Source organism: Strongylocentrotus purpuratus, unplaced genomic scaffold (genome assembly GCF_000002235.5).
Source record: "Strongylocentrotus purpuratus isolate Spur 01 unplaced genomic scaffold, Spur_5.0 spur5_scaffold_11, whole genome shotgun sequence".
Classification (NCBI taxonomy): domain Eukaryota; kingdom Metazoa; phylum Echinodermata; class Echinoidea; order Camarodonta; family Strongylocentrotidae; genus Strongylocentrotus; species Strongylocentrotus purpuratus.
In genome coordinates this window covers 22302448-22325372 of record NW_022145596.1, presented here as the reverse complement: position 1 = coordinate 22325372, position 22925 = coordinate 22302448, and positions in this window count along the sequence as shown.

Below are 22925 nucleotides of genomic sequence, written 5' to 3'. Positions count from 1 at the left end.
AAGAAGATGAATAACGATTGCTATAAATACGAACAGCATGCTAGTTATCAAGGACAAGAAACTAATTATGAAGGACGATGAATGTATGATCGCGGAATGATTTTGTACATGGAGAATACAAAGCTTTCCACCGGACCGTAACTGCCAAGTCATCTGCATGAACAGATTATTTCTCATAGTCTAGTGGTGTTGTCCTTGTAAATCTTGGCTTTGTGACAACAAAATTTTGCTTACGTTTAAATCAACCGTAGTGGGACCATATGATCTGTGATGAAAGAGTCAAAAGTGTATTCATTTTTTTTTAATTCGGAAGTGCTAAACCCAACACATTAAAATGCTTCAATGTGCCATTAATTTGGGAAACACATGTGCATTGAAGTGGAAGGAACTACCTTGGTGATCGAATTGTTTTGCTTTGGTAAAAAAAAACTTGCAGGAAACAAGATCTAAAAGAGTGATCTATTTTTATGTTTCGATATGCTTGCCCTCCTCCCCCCCCCCTTGCAAAATGCCCTTGAAATTCAGCGAGAGACAAGAGTATTGAAAAAATGGGGAAAACATATAACCATGTTGTAATGATCATGATTACTGTCCAATTTATGAATCAATTTGCATTTGAATTACATATTACTGGTCAAGGTTATTTGAAATATATTAATTATTATCCATGTATCTTTATTAGATTCTGCTGTTAAATCACCTTGATTGTTTTGCACTTTCTATTCCAAGTGTACACTATCAGCCTATGTTACAAGGCTATAAGTTAATACAATACATTATGACACCCGCTTCTCATCGCAGTATGCACCTGGGTGGGGAGAGTCATTAATATAAAATGCCTTTTAAGTTATCTAACAACACAATTGCCATGCCGAAGTTAAAATTATGAATCCTCATATCGAAGGAAGTCCATAAACCAATGGACTACCAGTTTACGTATATATTTTAAGACCGACTTGTTTTAATAAAGTCACATGATTAAAAAGATATAACTGCTGAGACAAAGCATTTTCAGCATCTTTATCTTTAGAGACATATAAATCCCCCATTTTTTTTTATCGAACAGAAATACCATTGCTATTATTATTGAAGTCATGGATCCGAATAATATGTTTACACAAATTCAGCTTGTTAACGATCTCATTGCACACGTTACATTATATATATATGAATTATAAGCTAACCAACACTGACAAACCTGCCAAAAAACATCACTATCATAATTTCATTTTTCATTTTTTTCATTTGGGAATGAATCATCTTGACATTGAAAACAAAATGTCAAAGGGCATTCTCAAACAAAAATAATGCAAAAATGAATTTGATATCTCGTAGAAAAAACGGGAGCGACACTTGCTTTATTGATGCGGGCGCCTGCACTAATAACCTGACTTTCGATTGAAAACCCCGAAGCGTGTCCCTGAAAATGATGCCGACGATGATGATGATGATTCCGCTATTGGTCGATACCGCTGGCCGCGAGATCAGTCAATGTTGCAACATCGATCGTTTACTCGCGTTATGACGATTTCGAACAACGCACCGGACGATTTGTGTTATTTGAATGAGATTAGATTGAATAGATGATGTAGCGCAGGGGGGTAAAGAGGATATAGTGTACCTTAAAAGAAATCGGAATTGTCATGTATATGCCTTGTTCTACTCGCTATATTGTATGTATAGCAATGAAATGTCATTATGTTGCACACGCATCGTTGGAAGTGTACGCAAATATAGAATTAGCAACAATCCTAAAATTTGAAAATGCACTGAATGGAACCTTGACTTCTCAGACCACCTAAATAATATATTACGTTTCTTTTTATAGTAATAAGTTTGCCCGCCAGTTGACCCTGCGCTAATAAGAATACGGCATTATTTAGTATTGACCATGGTGACCAACTTTGTAATAAATATGGGCACCGATTTAGACCAAACTGTAAGAAAGATAATAAACAAGGACATTGCAATAAAATTCTTATTCAAGGTAGAGCTACGTTGATTAGTTTCCAGTCGTCAGGTGTGTATTTTCATGGGCCGACTTGGGTTCGAACAGTAATTGCACAATTTTGGCGAGGTCACTCCCAGACGTTAATAGCACAACTTATATTAAGTACAAATTAATCTTCTTAAAAAAAAAATCTCACTCACAACGTGCTGTTCATTCTACATATGAGTCTATTTCCCCAGTAAGTCCTAAAAGATAATGCCCGGTTATGCCCTTGAGTAGGGCAAATGAAATAACCATGACGTATTGATCAGTAACACTCAAGCCTTTTATTAAGTCAAAGCAGACCGGGAGCCAAATATCTGAAAAAGCGGCTCCCGGTCCTTAATTTTTTTAGAGAACCGGGAGCCGTTTTCCAGGACCAGGAGCCGTTTCCAAAATTGATGAAAATATGTATTCTTTTAAATTATTTGTTAAACGTTACCTTTTATTTATACATACGGTAGTTTAATTTCTACAGTTTACATTTTGAGCACTCTTATATTAAATCACTCTTACCTTGGATAAATCTGTAGTTGTTGTAGTTCATGTTTAATACTATTTTCATGCCGTTAAATGTCAAAAATTGAAAAATGTTAGGAAAGGGGGAATTAAATTATTTTTATAAAAAAAATACTTAAGAAAAACCATCTATAATGACAATGCAGAGCTGCCAACCTGTCACTTTCAAAAAACATATTACCGGTATTCAGCTTGAAAAAGCATATTTTAGGTGAAAAAATTTTTTTTGCCTGTTTAACGGGTTTGTTATTTAGACCTGTCACTTAAAAAAATATTTTAAAAAAATAAAATAAAAATAATAATAATTTAAAAAAAAATAAAAAAATTTGTTAAATATATTTACCTATTTGATCAAAAAAATCCATTATTTAAAACATCACAGAATTTTAGTCAATGAGTACGAGGGCCGCTGAATCAAGGCAAGTCTGGAGTTGCAATCAACTTTGTACATAAAGTCAATGCATCAGCAGGTGCGGTGTTCTGTTTTTCATTTGGCTTTTTGAAGATACCATTACATCCGAAGGGCATGCGATAGGCAAAAAAACAGGCAACAAAATCGCTGATTTCTTGATTTTTAGCGCTATTTTGATGAAACTGTTTCTTAAACCTGGGCTAAACCCCCGTGAGCTTTGGAAATATGACTCCGATTCCGCATTTTTGACGGCAAAATTTGGCTTTTGGGATCCCTGGTTACATCGAGACTTTCTTGTTCTGACACTGTGTGTGTAGTGCAGTACAGCACTGATGTCATTTGTGTGTGTATGCATGGCTTGGGGAAATGCGCTCGTCTTAGCTTTGAGTGGTGTACATCCCCTGTATTGTGTGCTCCGTACTCCGCTAGGAGTAGGAGATAGCGGCCGCTCGTATTAGTGCTGCAATTGTTTCTGGGCGATTTTAATTAGGATTCTCATTATGTAATGATTTGTTAGGATTCATTCAGTCCATGTTTAACTCGTATCAAGTAAGTTTTTGTCACATTTGTGAACATTTAGTGCTAGACATGTGGAAGTTTATGAAACAGAAAATGTTAATTCTCCCAGACCGGGCGCCAGAAATAAAAATGAACCGGCGCCCGGTACTCATTTTCCCCGTCTTACCGGGCGCCAAAAGTCAGGGACCGTAGGGTAAAAATCGCCCGGCGCCCGGTTAATAAAAGGCTTGGTAACACTGATGGAAAGTCAAAGGCAATTGTTTATTGCCTGGTGCGATCGCTGCCTCTCGTACTGTTTCATAATCATTGCGCTTTCAACAATACATGCAAACGTGCGCCAGTATCGTGTTATTGTTATTAAAGGTATGCATTTGTTGTTGTTTATGTTTTGAATGGGTTCTTGATAATGACAATATTTAAAGAATTATAGTTTGCATAAACAAGTTGTTTTGTTGGAAGGAAGAGGGAGGGGCGAAAAAAACATTATTATTGGAATATTTCAATATGATGGTTGCTTCTTGTATTATATACATGTAGTATGATGTATTTAAAAATCAATCACATCGCACCCCCCCCCCCCAACCTGCACCCACCCCAATAGATTTACAGTTCGATGTATTTGGCCCATTGTTTTTCCATTCTTTCTTGCAAACCTGATTCTAGAATTCGTCCCTAGAGGACATCATCTGCACATACAGTAACACTAATTAAATGATACTGATAATGAAGATGATACACTACATTGCAATTAGAAATGTCCCGGCGTGAATGACATCTACCTTTTGATATGGGTGAGAGAGCAAATAACTCCATAGTGCGAGGCTAAGTTCTAACTTTGCCGATGTGGAGAGGTGACTTGGAATGGCGTAGCCAAGGGGCAGAGAGCGGGGGGGGGGGCGAGGGCAGCAATGGCACCTTCCACGAAAACAAACATTTAAGAATTAAGATTTAAAATTCCAACTAGAATCATGAGCCCAATTATTCAGTTCTCTTAAGCGACATCGTAGATTTTGTCCTTACTAGTGGAAGAAGGGGGGGGGGGGCTGCACTGTAGGTCAACTAAAATATGCATGAAATGTTAATGAAAAAGTTAAAACAGTGAGGTAAATTTATTAGAAAAGGAGCCCATCGTCTTTTGATTACTGCCTCGCCCTCTTCCATTCTCTCTTTATACATAGTCTCTGATCATGCTTATCTTCCTTTTTGCGGCAAGGTCAGGCGAAACAGACACCGCCGTGCTTTTTGTCTTTGCCTAAGAACAATTGGCACATTACCGTGCAAAGACTCCCCTCTCTCTCTGTGAAACCTTTGAGCGACTAATCTTGGTGACATGGTGTGAGTACATGGTGTGTGATTGATAGCTACAGAATCTCTAATTAATTCAATGATGGGACTCCTGGCTCGGGACGTGTCCACACGGATACCTTTCGCCCACCTCCCCAGGTAGATACTTGACGCCGTGTGGACACGCTATCAATGCGGCCTCTTTGGTGATCAGATATTTGCTCTTGCAACATTTTATTTCTTCACAGATATCTTAGGGTTATATTAAGTTGCAAAGAATTCTAGGGTTAGTGTTAGGATTAGGTAGAAGTTTAATCCAGAATTGAAGTTATCGATTCGGTTGGTGTAGGATTTGTACCGAGGACCAATTGTTGTCGGAGCATAATGCCGTTCACCCCTTTCCTCAATGATCCGTTTTCCTACTTGGAAACCGATTTCTCCACGACCTTCGCATCTTCAGGTGAAGTATCCTAACCACTTGACCTTTACCAGTTCAGTGATTTAGAAAAAACGGCCGCAGGACATACTCGATGGACGAAACCAATTGGTGGATATTTAAATTACTCCTAGAGAATAGGAATTCGTCTTCTGCATCTTCATTAAAACGCACAAGCACTCGACACCTTCGTGTATATACAAGTTTATACAAGTACTTGGTATTAACACAAAATCCTTACGATTGACGGTACAGCTTTGTTAAATTCACCCCAAAAAGTGCATTCATTCATGTTGTGTGAGAGGCCAACAATTTGAAACGACTTGGCATATATTACCAATTAGCAAATAAATTAATAAATAGGTAAATAAATAACAGTTTGAAAATACTTTTTACAAAAATAGAAGAATTGATAAATTAATAAATCAATAAAAAACTACACAGAACGAAATTCAAAGAATGAAAAACTGTTTGTCTGAAGGAACCTTATATTTGGTCAGGTTGGTATTTATAGGAATGGGATGGGAAAGCGATTTGCGAATGTTCATATTCTTGATCATATTCTTGTTATAAAACGGTGAAAGTGTTTGATATCAAAACGATGATAATCCATCACGTTTAAACGTTTAATTCATTTAAACAAATTATTATTTCTTTTTATTATAAATTCTATGCTAAAAGGGATCCGGTAACTTTGTCTCAGATTCTGAAACAAAATTCTGGATTTAGCTCATGATGCAATGATAATTATAAACCTTTAGGTCAGTCAGGAACCCCATGACTTTTACAAGCCGATCGCCTGTCTGATTATCAAGATATTTATGATTGGAATTACAAATTTTGAAAACCGTTCGCCTGACGGTTTTCATAACACTACAGTCTATTGGGCAAAACGAGTATGGTAAAACCGGTCACTCAAAGATTTTTACTTTTTTGAGGCACTTCTTGATCATTTTGAAGCGCAATTTTTTTTAGGGCTTCAATATTACACCATATCACAGACACTGATAACAGGTAGGGCGGTGTATCTCAGATTTAACATTGTTAAACGATCCCTTTAAGGCACAAACAAAACAAAACAAGTAAATGCAGTCCAATAATCCTATTCTGAATAAAAACGGTATTATCCATATCAGATTATCCTCATATTTTCCCATAATACGTCCACCTAACAACGGTGCTCGACTTTAATCGTGCAGTCTTGCTTGGTGATGTATCTTAAAAAGAAGGTATCAATTTGAAAAATATCATATTAAAAATGCCTTTCTGAATGAAAAAAAAGATGGTTCTTCAAACACTCTAATATTCAAAATACGACCAGAACATGTCTTCCCTTTTCGGTAGTTTCAAATCCTCACCCTTGTCTGTACATAATCAGCCTTCCCATTACACGAGGTATATTCACAAACTTGACTGCACGACGAGAACTCAAATTTATCCTTAATTTGTTCAGGAAACTGTAGATGACTTCGTCTTTACCTTCCTCGGGGCAAGACGTAATCACTGTGCTTTCCTTTGTGGATATCCTAACGATCCACTGCGTTGATCCCCTGATCGAGGAGCTTTGATAATGGGATTTGTGCCATGTAGCTTGAGGAAAGATCGCTGGTTACAATACGCAAAATGCCTTTGCACAGTGTAGGCGATATTGAATGAGAATACAACGTCAGGTTGAAAGGAGTAAGGTGAAAATATAGCTAATTGTTGTTGTATTGGCACAATCTATAAGAAAATTAAATAAATTCAACTCAAGGGCTACTATTCTCATGTTCGGAAAACATAATATGTCTATGTCGTGTTCACACTTTTCAATAGATGACGCACAAGGCTATTGAAACTGTGTTAGGTCGATTTTTCGAAAGTTTAAATACATCGGGATAAAAAATACTGTAATTACATTCTTGTTGTCACTCTTTTCTTTGAATCACGCAATTACTCATATCTTCCTTAAGTTCGATTACAAGTGCTATGCAATCGAACGGGTCGTTTTGCGGTGACACAGCTGGTTTGCAAAAGTGCCATTGACAAATGGAGAGGGTGATCGAGGGCTTTAAATGAAAACTGCATTGCAAGTCCTTTAAAAGTAGTACATGTACAAGCTAGTGACGAAACTAAGGCCTATTTTTTTCTAGACCTTTTTAAATGTATATTATAATGCAGCCTAATAATTATTCTGATGGAAGAAAAAACAAATTTAAAAGGGGAGAAATTGAAAAGTGGTAAGGGAGGGAGAAAGTGACATACAAAGAGACTGACATACAGAGACGGGAGAGATACATAAAGAGCAAAGAGAGGGAAAAGTAAGAATAGATAGAGCGCAAAAAGAGTAAAAAGGGGTTATAATAGGCCCAACGAGTTCTTCCATCTATAGTACTATCCACAGTAGATATGAACCTAGCGATAAACTGAACATTCGTTGATTGATGTCTTCATCTCTTTAAAGTGACTCGGTAACATTGCCTCAGATTCTGAAACAAAATCCTGGATTTAGCTCATGCTGCAATCATAATTATAAACATTTAGGTCAGTCAGGAATCCCATGACTTTTACAAGCCGATCGCTTGTCTGATTATCACGATATTTATGATTGGAAATCGAAATTTCATTTTTCCTTTTCCTAACGGTTTTTATAACACTACGGTATATTGGGGAAAATGTGTGTGGTAAAACCGTTCACTCAAAGATTTTTACTTTTTTGAGGCATTTAATGATTATTTATTAGGGTCTACAATACTACACCATATCACAGACACTGATAACACGTAGGGCCGTGCATCTCAGATTTGTTTAACTGGAAACATTGTTAAACGATGCCTTTAAGCTTCACACCTCATACTTTGATTACATGGATCTGTACGTCAAAGTCTATGTTGAAATCAGTATTATTGAATAATTCAATAGGCTTGCAATACTCCTCAAAGCACGAATGGCATGTTCATCGCTCTTCATTGCTTTGTGAGTATGAAAACACACCCAGCATTAGGATAGTGTATTTCATTATACTACAGATCAGAGAATTTTATAATTTTAAAGAATAGTAAGTTCTTTTTTCTATTCGTTCCCCTTTTAAATAATTAAATCTACAAAAATGCAGGGTAGAAATACGACGTCAGTGATTTCTTACTGCACCGAATCTGTCATCAAAAGTTATCACGAACTTGTTCAGAATGAGTATGAGGTAGGGTGACGCGTATTGAATAACGAGGCGAGAGGATTCGTATACCCTTCGTAATTGGCTCGTTGACAGAAGTGCGTTCCGCGGTCGCGGGAAGGGCCGTGGTGGCCGAATATGCGCCATGATTTATTGCGGGAAGGCGCGAACTTACGACCTTGACGTTCAACGTTTTTGTGTATAATGGCTTTCGTCGGGTAAATACTGAAAGCCGTGTAAACTAAATCATCGGCATATTGCCGTAGCATTGCTTTAGAGAGGGTTGGTGGAACGCTTAAAGGGGTATGGCATTTATTAGAGTTGTTCTAGTCGTATTTTATAGTCCTCAGGTAAAAAAACAGAAGCATACATGATCATAAAAATCAATGCAGAATAACAAAATTGCTCATAAAGTTTGGCATGTCAATATGCCCAAATATTGCTTCAACCCCCTTTCTCTCTCTCTCTCTCTCTCTCTTTCTATCTCTTAGTTGCTTTGACTATATGTCTAGCACAATAATTGTCGGCCATGCCATTGGCCAGCCAAAATGGGTATTTAATTATTTGTCAAAACATTTGATCATGTTGAAGTAAGGACGGGCCTTTTTTGTGACAAGGTAATTGATATACTTTTCTGTACTAGCTCCCACCCCCCTCAGAAAATATGATGAGAAGATAATGGCTACGCCTTTGTGTCACCCCTCTGTCACTCACTCATCTCTAGGTCATCCTGCCATGATGCTATCCGTCTTTCCCTCACACATCTCTGCGTGGAGGGAGGGCACATAAGTAGAGTTTGATTAATGAACCTGACAAGGGAAACATTCGAAGCGTGACAGAATGGACCCCACCAAGTTTGCCCAGATAAATCAAGTGGGATTAGAGCAAATAAACTCTGATTTGATTCGGATGAAATGAGACCCGACAAAAAAATCGCTTCGATGAGAATGTCATTATTGTCGAGGGGCAGTAATTCTTCGTCACCCGCTTTCAGATTTCGCATTCAGAGCAAATAACGACCGATTTGAGGTGTTCATATCCGTTAGTGTTCGAAAACACTGTTAGTGCTGTCCCGGATAAAGTTTAGTCGTTTAAAAGAGTTCTGAATTATGACGTCATAAGTCTGGCTAACACCTAGTCCCAGTATGGACATGCTTTTACTCGCCGCGTTCCCCATTTTCGGCGATCGTGCATATATTCCTGTGTGCAGGATTTTTTTTAATCGGACCAAAATGCTTTAGCGTAGGGACAAACGGTCGGTACGACCAGTGGTGTCTACAGCGAAGGACAAACGTTCCGTAGGACCAGTGGGATGTCATCTTCAAGCAAACACTGCAAAACTGCGGTGTATTTTTGAAGGCCGCTCTCGAGTCTCGTACGAGTTGTCCCGAGTTCTTTCCTAATGCAGTACTTTCGTTCTTGTACAAGGTGTTTTGTCCACATGGGTCCCTCTCAACAATGCTGGGGAAAGAGCGATCGAAGGACCCGCGTGAAGATCAGTAATAATGGGAATCTGCTAGGTTCATGATATGTCGTAATACGATCACTTGGGCGCATTAGAACATATGATTTTCTACATAAATATCGCTGTTGAGAACGGGATGGGACGCCCTACCCCCCCCCCACCCACTCATTACATGATTAGATACTTTGCTAGTAATTTAACTTTCTCCTACGACAATTTATATTCCGTCGTACAGAATTTGTAAGTACATTGGCCACTGGCGCAAAGGGCTAGCTGCGCCATGGCCTGGAGTCACGTAGAATTCCACTCTATCTTGACAACGAAACATGACTATTTACATTACTCGCTTCTTATCATTTCAAAATCGTAATTGAAACACATGTCAGTATATCATGATTGATCGCAAAGACAAAATGAAAGAGAAAATGCATACAATAGCACATTTTGTCTACACCATAACAATCATAAAGAGCAAGGAGAATGCACTTTTCTTCTTTACCGAAATAATAATAATGTGTTTGATTTTTTTTTCAAAAGGAAAAGGGACAATACTGTTGAAATACTCAGTAAGTTCGCAAGATTGCTTTCACATTGGATCACACAAACTCAATTGGTAACTAATATATAAATCTAAATGTCGTGGAAGAAAATATGAACGAATAAATTCTCCACGTGCCGTCATGCGTTAGACAACATAATGTCAAAATAGACCAGGGGGGATTATTAATGGGCAAATAATTCGCTGGAGTTGTATATTTTCAAGTAACAGAAACACCGACAGGAGCGCTTGAAGCCCACTCTATAGAGACACGTCCATTGACAAGATAATGAAACACTGAATGATATATTACGAGATTAATTTGTTGCTCCATGTCTTCTATCAGTTAAGGGATGAGAAGATGACGAAGAGGGGTTGGTCTGTTTGATGAACGTATACAGAGCAGAGGGCGAGATAGAACCCCAAAGTTACGCATGGTATGATGTGTTTACAAAGATGTCTGTCTGTGCGTGCATATCAACGTCTGCCTCCCGACAACGTAGTCTAATCCCAAGAGAGTTAGCTTGGGTAGAAAATCAAATTCATTTTTAGGGGGACTGCTTTCATTTACCAAACCAACTACAGTGTTCATTATTTGTCTGTGCACTGATAAGATTTGATTGTTTCTGCGAGACACTTTTTGTTTCTTTATGAGATTCTGACCGATTTGGGAATGCGTTCGCACCTTTGTAGTTGTACGTTTTGTATTGGTTTTAGTGGTTTCATGGCACAAGTTAGCTTGGGTAGAAAATCGAATCCATATTAAGCGGGACTGTTTTTTTTTAAACAAATCGAATACAGTGTACATTATTTGTTTGTGCATTGATAAGATTCGTTTGATTGTTTTTGCTAGACACTGTTTTATTCTTTGTGATACTCTAACCGATCGGGAGAGCGTTAACCCCTTTGACGCTGTAAGTCTTGTATTGGTTAGCAGCCTGCATCGATCGACTATTATGTCTGTAACGGAAAACTTCATTTATATTTTGATGTTAAAGCACAAGTTAGATTTGGAAGAAAATTTAATTCATTTTCAGGGGGACTGCCACTTTACTGAAACGAATTCATAATGTTGTCTGTGCCCTGATAAGATTTGTTTGATTGTGTTTGCGGAGACACTTTTTTGTTTCTTTATGGGAGGCTCTGACCGATTCGGGAGGGCGGTCGCCCCTTTATCACTGTAAGTTTCGTATTGGTTAGCAGATAGGCCTGCACTGATCGACTCTTATGTCTGTAATAGAAGACTTGATTTATAATGTTGATATTAAAGCACAAAAATATCCTATCGGTGTGCTTATATGAATTCACTATTCTTGTTCAGTTTTTTGAACCCTCTTGCTGCGTATATTTCCAAAACTGTGTCATTTGACAATATGAATGCGAGAATACACTGCAGATTCAAAAGACAAGGATAATGATGGATTACGTAACGACAACAGCAATAATGTGCATACGGGTCTTCCGACCCCGGATGCACGTCAGAAAGCCCTAAGTGGTTTTAGAGTATATACACAAAGATAGGGGACCACGATATCAATCAAAGAAAAATATCGAGATGTCGATTGCATCTGCTACCCACGCCCCCGCCCCGCCCCCTTCCTCCTTCATCACTCTGAATTTACTGTCCCCATACTTCCTTTTCCTATTTCTATCACTTTCTGTTTTTCTCTCCACTGCTCTCCCCCGTATGTGACCTTTTTTTGCAGAAACACAAACGCGTATAAAAAATCACGTCGACCTCTTTCCATCATATTTTTCAAATTTCATGGATTTCTTACATTCTCCGTTTGAATTCATTCTGCGTTCAGCTTCTTTCCCGAATAATATTGTCTAAAGTGCTAAAATAAATCCAAAGAGTTGAGACAACATTTTGAGGGGAAAATTTACATAGTGGCATTGCGTCGTAACTGTCAAGTCATTTAACAGGAGTACAGGCCTAATCCCCTGTTTTCAGTTTATGTTTAATGGCGTTTATCATTCGAATCTGAATATTTGATCCCCCCCCCCCTCCCCTCCGCGTTCCTTTTAACCTTCTCAAGACTTTCATCGACAGTTAATCAATCACAGCCACAATACACTATTCAAAACTCGTCCAATAGCGAGCATATTTGCTCAGACAAATACTGCCAGTTTCATCGCAAGCAATCAAAACTGTCATATTTCTTTCCTCTTTCTCATATATCCCAAATAGTGCGAATGCTCTTGACATTTATACACCAGGCTGTTGCCTGACCACTCGACGATGACGCCCTCTTTGAATCGTGTTCAAACAAACTCCTGATTGTGTGTGCATACCCTAGAGTGGTTTCCAAGTGCTACCCTCTTCATAGGTCCCAAATGATGGGACGGTATTCCGCAAAACAAGGTTAAAGGCAACTTTTAAAAATGTTAAATCTGAGATGCATGGCCCTATGTGTTATCAGTATCCGTGATTTGGTGTATATTGAGGCCTTAAAAAAAATGCGTTTCAAAATGATCTTTGAGTGACCGGTTTTAGCATATTCATTTCCCCGAAATTATCTGTACTGTCATAAAATACCGTTAGGCAAACGAAAAATGAAATTTCGAATTCCAATCATAAATATCTTGATAACCAGACAGGATTCCTGACTGACCTAAAGGTTTATAATTATGATTGCACCATGAGCTAAATCCAGGATTTTGTTTCAGAATCTGAGGCAATGTTACCGACTCACTTCAAAAGCTGAAGCATCGGGTATCAGCCATTTGTGACTATTGTTGTCTGCGATTCCAAATTGTGATATCATGAGGATCAAAGTAGTAACTTCTTACGCTAGCTAATGGTTTGTTTTAAGTACATATATTTGCATGCAGTCCTAATCGCTGTCTAGATGCGTTGTAAAAGCAACGTAGACAATCTTTAAAAGATAATCGAATCTCTCTTCAGGATAATGAAATTGTTATTCCAATCATTTAGAAATTGCATCAAAGGACAGACTGATTTATCAGTTCTATCGTTTTATGCCTACTTCGAGTTGCACCCCTTTTAACCAAAAATATTTCTTTAAGGATTGTAATAATTGTCAATATCAACTATCTCTGCTAGAAACCGTCAGTATTTCATGAAAGTAATCAACCGTTTTACCGATATTACAAGAATGATTGTTTGGCTAGAAGCGCCAACAAATGGCAATTTTCTCGTCGTAATAGATTTAGTCTGTGTCTCGTTTGGTAATAGAATTCGCAACAGTTGATTTTCTGCTATAATAATTATCACGGCCTTGGTTAGCATATTTTTCACCCCGACTTTGACCCTCATAATACACCATGGTGCCATAATATACATTTTGCAAAGGCAATCAAACACCACTTTGTGATTGTGGTCTTAATACATTTTCTTAAGAATAAGATTGATTTAATTTTTTTTCAGACTGCGAAACGAATTACTTATCCAGCTGGGCGTAATGGGCTGTTAAGGGGGGCCCTATGCACCATTAATCATTGCACATTATAACGCTATAATACTTTCCTCAACATCGAAAAGGAATGCATATGTGTCAAGCTATCCTAAATGTACTACGGGTCCCAGAGTCCTTATACACTGGGAGTTGCTGACAAAACTCGACACAAAGTTGGCATGTATTCTACTACATATGATGTTGCATAATCCATTGGTGATCAGGGGGTATACCATTAAAACATGCTATAAGTGATGTTGTATCTTTCATAACTAGATATCACCCAATGCCTATTATATTCTAATGATTGGCAGTATTATTAAGGAACTTAATTCCAGAAAGCAGATAGGAGCACATTGCAATTGCTCATTATACGGGAAAACAGTAGTGGCCTTGCAAATTGTGAAAAAGTAACACACGGCAACATATTGCCAATTAATTAGTTTCAGATTGTAGTCCGGGTATTGTGAGCCACGTGTGAGCCAGATTTGTTGCCAAATGATGATCATGATGATGATATTTAAGCGATCAAATGTGATAATGCTTCATAATCTGTGATATAAATATTGTAGGCTGACCACGCTCTCAACATGCATAGGGGTGATTTATTTCGCGGACATGATTATCTTCGCTGTATGATTAAGATAGCAATCAACGATAATTTAAGTCTATGTTTAGGAAAAGTTGTAAGCAAAACTTCTTATTTACTTCTAATATGGACACCTAACTCTATGAGGGCGTGAAAACATATGTGATGTGATTTGTTTTGTATTACTAAGGTGAAGGCTCTTGAGAATTTCCCCGCCTCCAATCAATCGCAAATTACTCCTCGAGACCGAGCTCTTTGATTTCTCGGAACACTTCTATTCTTTGGCCTGGCCATTGCTAGCCACCGCTGGCTAACACACAGCCACCCCAGTCAAAAGCAGAATTGAAATGTCAATACAATTAAGCTCAATATCTCAATCCGACACGCAATTGCTGCTATACAATCTAATACAGATGTTAACTTGTTGAGTACCTACGTTATTCGCGTACACACTGCTTAGAACTTGGCGCGACAGCTAATTTCGAGACGTGAGTGGGTCTAGCGGTCATCTCTTGCGTTTGGTCCAGTGGCGAACATAGAGGTGGAGTGAGGGGCGGGCGGCATCGGGGGTATGTGCCCCTAAACATTAAAATGGGGTTGAGAGGAGGAGGGAGGAATGAGAGTCGTGGGCTAATGACTTTTCTTACTTCTAAAGGATTATCATAAGACGTGATTTATTTTTATATGCGATCAAAATACGTGTTTGAATATAATTCACACATAAATATTGCCTGGCCTTCAAGTAGTTCCACCGCCACTGATTTATCATTAAGCAAATTTGCAAACAAATTATAAAAAGGTTGTTAAAAAATAAAAGTCTCGTAGGATTTCTTTAGCAAATGACAGTAGCTGTAGGCAAAACGGAAAATTCTTTAAATAAGCAAATCCACTAACAGTGTGGTTAAGAATGATCACACAAATTGCAAAGCCACTTTAATATAAAGGAGGGTTAAAATTAAAAGACAATCTTAATAATGGCTTATTATTTATTAAGTCATTGAAAGTTGGGATTGATGTAAATGAGATTGGACCGTTAGATGTGTTGTATAGTCCAAGAAAGAGGGGCGGGGATGTCTCCTTTTAAAATGTGTACAACACTGGTTTCACATCTTCGCAGTAACGCAAAGAAGAGATCCCGGCAGGGGGAACGATCCTATATGTGTACATAGTTTGACGAGTAGTTAAAGGAACAGGAATTAAACATGTTTAAGATTGACATCATCAGATGGACATTTGTCCGAGGTGAGAGAACGATAGGGGTTGTAACATGGATGGGGAAATATCTTCACACATTCCTCAACCATCATGTGGCGAGATGGTTACATGTTATGTGTCAGGAAAACGTCAATGTGCGTTTGATGATGCAACGGTCACTCGTTCTGTCACAGTTGTTCATGGACAGACACTGCTGCGTATGAAACCCACTATCCATTTTATTTCTTGCTCTCTCTCTCTCTCTCTCTCTCCTCACCCTTATTATTCGCCCTGCTCTGTGTATGTGGTTCTATCTCTCTATCTGTAGACCTGTGTCTGTTTCTTTGAATTTCTAACACCACAGTCCCACAGATGAAACCGACACCAGACCGACACTCATGTTAATGATTGAGAAAAGGAAAGCTCACGAATTCTATACGAGATAGTTTGATCTACACTATGAATATGAATATGACTGATTGTATTAACGGGGTGCTAAGTTGCTAAGAAATAAGAATGCTTTCTTTCAAATGGTCATAGACAGAACTGCAAGATATCAAGACGCATGTATGAACATGAATTTATTTTGGTTGACAGTTGACAAATAAAAACACGGAAGCAACGCTCTAAGGGATAAACTGGCAGTTACTTCAATGGGGGGGGGGGGGGGGGGGGGGGGTCAGTGCAGTCATTTTTGGCTATTTAGTGTTTTGAAATTTCCCGCTAAAAATTTATCAGAAATCATAAATCGGAAAGAAACATCTGGTTGTCGATCTATGTGCACGTGGAATAATTCTTAAACTATATATCCAACAAATTTTACTTTCAGTTTGTTTTCCAAACTAAACCTCGGTCTTAATGACATTTCGTATTCACAAGGGGGGAGAGTTTGTTTTTCGAGTTCTGTGCACTGTACTCCTGTTTACAGTTCCTTTTGAGAGGAGATGGGGGATCTGGAGGTAAAATGTTGGGGTCCCATATGCAGAAGACCCATGTTCAAGAGTCATGTCAGTCATGCGTAACATTACCTTTAAAATATAGGACATCATGTTGACTTTAAGTGCATCGTGCTTTTGTTTTTAGAATCCTGCCGAGGTGGCATGCAGGCTCGTTGGAGTGCTGAAATTCTAGCCTAATTCACGAGTTAGCCGGGTGGTAGATTAGGGCAATCTTGAACGAGGCACGCCTCTTGACGGCTTTATTTATCTGCGAGCAATAACACCATTTCATCATTCTAATATCTTTTTTAAAGCTCTAGATTTATTTTATCCACAGAGCGACGACTTATGATTGTAAGGCCCTTACAATTCCAAAATGATTGTGAAATATAAGTCCTTCATAACGCATTCATATATTCATTGGTTTTTCGGATTTTCTAAAGTCTCACCCACACTGGATGAACTCACAATCTGTAAAATGTGAATTCAATCTTGATAAAGCTGGCAACTAAATTTTGATACATAAATTGATGCAAAGTGCCAATAACAACATATATCAATAAGCTGTAAACGACGTTGTAACAAAAGAAATGTATGACAGAAAGTGTTTCAATTAACCTCCTTGCACGGGAACCGGTAATCCAAAAAGATTTGTTTTCGAGAATCACTCTGTGCTAATGTGTTATAGACAAACATGTATACAGCTATGTATTAATTGATTATGCTATTTTTACTTATTTATTCTGATATGAATCTATCACTTCCCTTATTTCATAATCAAAAACATCGGATAAAAAAGTATTTCATCCGTCACGATTCAAATGAACTGTATCAGTATTCAATTAACGGATTCATCTCATGCTTGAAATCAATTGTTGGTACAAAGAAATCGTGTAAACGGGGTATGAGCTCGCCAAAATAGAAGTATCGTGGTCTAGTGGCTATGCTAGCGGACTTTCGGTCACATGGTTCGCGGTTCGAGTCCCGCCGCGGCACTAACGTCCTTTGACAAGACATTAATGTATATTTGCTTCTCTCCACCCAGGTGTTAAATGTGTACCCGGTAGGATGCGTACGTTAACGTGGTTGGACTGTCATTATGTGTACTTGTAAAATGGCACCTAGCCGGGATACTGCTTAGGGAGCGGTGCATGTGTACTACCGTGTGCCGATTAGCAATGGAATCCAAAGACCGCGGTTATGATAATTACAATATAAAGCGCTCTGGAACGTAGTTGAGCGCTTTACAAATGTGACATTATTATTAAATTATAAAATACCGTGAAATTTACCAAAAAGGCGTCCATAAAAATATCAGTTTTCATTGAAAATCAGATTAGATAACCAAGATTCATGGAAATGTTTATGAAATCGTGAAACTTAAATTTATTAAAGTGATGATGCTGCTGAGCGATATTGATACAAAGCACTTCTATACGCAGTTTTCCCTTCGGGACGTTAGTGACATTCTAAAAGGCAGTTTCGGGTTTCAGAATAGATGTCTGGGAAATGATTATCAGATCTATGATATATTAGGTTCGATGTGCTATCACAAAACATATCAATCATCGTAATGATCGCTGGAATTATGGTCTATTTTTCTCAATACTTTTTTAAAAGAAATCACTCATATACGAAATTTTGTAGCGATCTTGTTTCCGTATATGTTTGTCAAATGCATTTAATAGAGAGACTATAGTTAGCGATAAAAGGGGTGCAAAATTACAAAGTTATATCATTTTGGAGAGAGAGAGAGAGCGTTTTGTAAGACTTTTTATACAAAAAGTATTAAAACCATTCTTTTTTTTCCGACGGGGCTTTTGAGAAATGTTCAAGTCAACTCCCCCTTTCCTCCATCTCCCCCTCATCTCTCTCCGCCGTATACAAGCTCGCTCCCGGACCTCAGCAATGTCGACTCCCACCAAGTTTACCCTTGATACCCCTGCCAATGTCAATAGGCGAACTTGATCGGTTATTAACCTGATTTATAGCTTCATGTATTGCAACAGCTCAGCATTCAATTCTGGCATTCCATACGTGCATTCAACACCATTGAATTATAGGCCTTCAATACCTTGATTGAATTAAATGTTGTACCGTGCCGGCTTTTAATGGCCTCCAGCTTTTGTTCAAACTGTGCGCTTCCTTTAGACACAAACATTAAAGAGTTACACATTAATACATTACTTTTTTAATAACGATTCGACTTTGTGAAAAAATGTATTTTCTATGAGATTTCTGTTTTGTATATATGAATCTGATCCGAATGTCGATAGTGAGACTCGAGTTTGACCTCTTTAAACAATATTTAGAGTTAAACCTTAAGTTAACTACATGTATTCCAATGAACAAAGTACTATATCTTACCATTAATACATAACTCGTTATACCCTCATACACCTTTCACTTCTCATCCCACACCACAACAACCATCGTCACCACCACCACCGTCACTACCACCACCGCCACCACCATCACACCACTGCCACTACCACCAACAACAGCAACAACACTGCCATCATCACAATTGTCCCCAATGGCGCCAAAATAATGATGTCCCTTATTAGACCACGATGCGAAGTGATGACAAACATCATCACACCCTCATACGCCTCTTACCACCACTCCCACCACCGCAATCACCACAAGCAGCATCATCACCACCACTGCCCCACCCTCTTCCCATCTACATGTACCAACACGATACCCATTCCTTTTCATATATATAAAACACCCTCATGAAATGTAATATTAACTTTCTGTAAAGTGACGACAACAAGATGGTGAATGAAACCCACATCATTTGGCGTTGCCTGTCAACAACAGACACACGCTTCGCTGCCAGCTTGCCAGCTAGCCAGCCAGCCTAAACACCGCGCTGTTTTAATGTATGCCAGTTATTTAAGGGCGTCGTTCAAAATTAGATCACGTCAAATCGCAAGTGATAGTATTCCCTTGCATGAGAGACGAGGGTGAGCAGTGATTAAAAGAAAACAATCCCTCGATTGGTTAGGCGATAGTCCGGGTGATAATGAATGGTAATTCATATAGAGAGAGGAGGAAAGGATACGGTGGTGCGGAAACCTCGTGAGCGGAAGAAGTATAATAATGTAGACGTTGCTTAAAGAGTGAACTGGGTCACATGGCAGGTTTATTGTCCCTTGGACAATTGCAAATCAGGACAGGAATGGTGCCCCATTTTTTATTGGGACAGCCCCTATGGGCAATTCCCATTATTTATGCATATCGTTTTGCTGGCGCCCCGATTTGTAGTCCCCCTCCCCCTTCCCCCATTTTAACATCGCTTTGTCGGAACTTGATATTGATATGACTAGTTGCATAATACCTTTAAATGTATCTCAATGTCTTTAGATGGTTATTTTGCGTGACATATTATTAGATACAATCGCAGGGATACGCTCTGAATCGTTTACTGTAGCGCTGCAGTATTTCATTCAAAGAAGCGGAAGAATGTGAAGTCTACATTTAGAGTTAGAGTGTTATGATCAAATCAAGTGTAAACTTAGAAGACCTTGGAAGGGCTCTTAAGGTGTAGTTCATAATATTTGCATGAGGATGAGAAGTAGGATGAGAAAGGCAGCTGTTGGCTCAAGAGATCGTGTAACTTAGAAAGACATTTTGTTTCAGAAATTGATCGTGTCGCCAAAACTGTCATTTTGGATAGATTACCATGATGATGTCTGATGATGTACATGTAAATGCACTAAAAAGATACGATGGATGATATATTGAATCCTAAATAAATGAAAATATAATTCCTTCCTCAAAGTCATTCCTATCAATTTTTAAATATTCCCAGAAACATCGTTATTCCATTAACCAATCGAACCAATCATTTGCATATTTTATTGACGTATTCTTGTAAACGAGAAATAGGAAGCTCTTGACAGATGACATTAAAATAGACAACCAACATTTGTATCCAGACAATGTGTTTCTCCTGGTCATATTTGGTATCCTGTATACACTATGAAGAGGACTCGACGAGTGGTGGTAAGCTGTGAAATAAATAATCGTACGTCAAATGCATCCATCGTCAAATATGTTTTGTTTCAAAGCGCCAGCGAGGTGAAACTTAATCTCCACAGAGTCAGTATTTTCGTCGTTAATCGCACCGGTAGTGCTTACATTTCGTGCGAAAATCACGGTGTCATGGTACTTTTTTCATAGCGTGCCTTGTCTTATTTCTTCGCTCTCTTTCTCTCTCTCTCTCTCTTCTTCTTCTTCTTCTTCTTCTTCTATTTTCTGTCGTCTCTTTTTCTACTCTCATGACCCCATCGTGATTCGATTGTCTTTGAATTTTTCTCTTTCTCTGTCCAAATTTCTCGCAGACTCAGATTTCGACATCTCATTCTATTTTGTTTAATATCTAACTGAACTTTAAAAAAAAGTGTAATTTACATTTTCTTTAGAATATAAAACAAAAATTGTAACCTTTATAGCTCTCTTTTTATTTATTCATTGTCATGTCTGTTTTGCTTTTTCTTCGGGATAAAGAAATGTGACGGATGCTATTTTCCAGTTGTTTTCGTCAAATTTGTTTCTTTCTTTTTTCTCTTCTCCTCTGCTTTTTTTTTCTTTCACCTCTCTATCTCTCTCTCGGTTTCTTCCATTTTCTATTTCCTTATCAATCTCTCTCTCTCTCTCTCTCTTTTCCTCGGTCAGTTTCACTCAAGATTCGAGATTCAATACAAGGCTATAAAATACAGACATTTATCTTCATTGTAACTCTTACATGACCTTTCTCTCTCTCTCTCTCTCTCTTCTTTCTCTCTCTCTCTCCTTAACGCATATTTATCTCCTCTTGCCTTGTACTCATCCCTCTCCATCTCTCTCTCTCTCTCTCTCTCTCCCTCTCCATATCTCCTCTCTCTCTCTCTCTCTCTCTTTCTCTCTCTTTCTATATCCACCCTATCCCCAATGAGAGGCTGAAGTGGGACTTGAGCAGGTCGAGATAGAAATCTCACTTAGTGTTAAGAAAAGATAGAAATACGAGCTGGGTGACGATCAACCAAACTAGTCTTGCCTCCTGTCATGTTTTCTTCAAGCAGTATTTTAAGTTTAAACAAATATGATTCGCACACCATCCGCCACGATGTGGTTGTGCTTTTACTAAATAAAAATGAAATACAATTTATTGTCAAAGATACTATCGAGCATTTGTGTGTGTGGGGGGGGGGGGGGGCTATATCTAATTTTGCCTTAATAATTTTCACGCATTTCAAGATAAACTGATGACAATTTTGTTTAAGGTCGAATTAATTATTCTAAGGTGGATTAATGTAAATATTTTTTTCGCCCATATCCAAAACAGAATAACAGTAATCCAAAGTATAAATTGTGAATTAATTTCATTTCATTTATTTATTTAAGCACGGTCACTCTCTCAGCCTATCGGTTGATTTTCAGAAAGTCCGTGACTGAATAAAAAAATATACAAATTATATCACAAAACAAAATCCAGGAACAAAAGGTAACAAAACATAAAAATATGCAAAATAATCGAATCAAATCAACAACTAAAAATAAACAAAGAAAACATGAATTATTATAATGTACAAAATACAAATTAACAATAATGAATAAAACGTAAATAATTAACAGAGAGGTGTATTGTAAACCGAGAGTCTGATTGACTCTCCTCCCAAGGGTCAGCCCCCCACCCTCCCCCGCTACCTAATGCGTCGTAAATGTTTCGAAATGGAACTCACAATTTCAAGGAGGCATCGTGTGGCGTCATGATAATTCAATATCAGTTTTTGAATCAGCATGATCAAAGTTCTCCTTCAAGAGTGATAACAATCGAAGCAAAGAAATTCGTCAGAAATATCACCGTTGATGTGGAATGATTTGTTTTTAAAAGAAACCATCGCTCTTGTATTAAAGATCGCATCGTACATGTAGATGTAAGTGGTCAAGCTTGAAAGAATCAAGGGATTTGAGAAAACATTGTAAATATATGCTTTATCTTTTACACGCTTGCAGGGACTTACAAGAAATTAACTTAACTTATTTTCGATACCCCCTTATAGAAATCACGTTCGGATTATGCTATGCCTCATTGTCATGTTCACACATTACAATAGGTGACGCACAAGCCTCTTAGAATAAGGGAGTTTACAGATAGCACATGGTACAAATGACCCCAAATATCCACAGATCTTTTACACATGGAGAAGTTCCACTTTGAGCATATTAGAATAATAACTGCCAAAATCCTAGAAGTGCTTCATGAATACCTTTTGTTTGCCCTCTTGAAAAGAATACTTCCACCTGCGTATCATAGAATGTACCGTCGGTGCATAAATGAATAATGTTACATAACTTTCATGAGCGCATATCCAGTATTCATCTCTGTGGGCTTTACCTTTTTGGTACAAATGACCTTTATCTGCGCATGCGCAGATTGTATCTGTAAACTCCCTTATTGCTTGAGGTTGATTTTTTTTT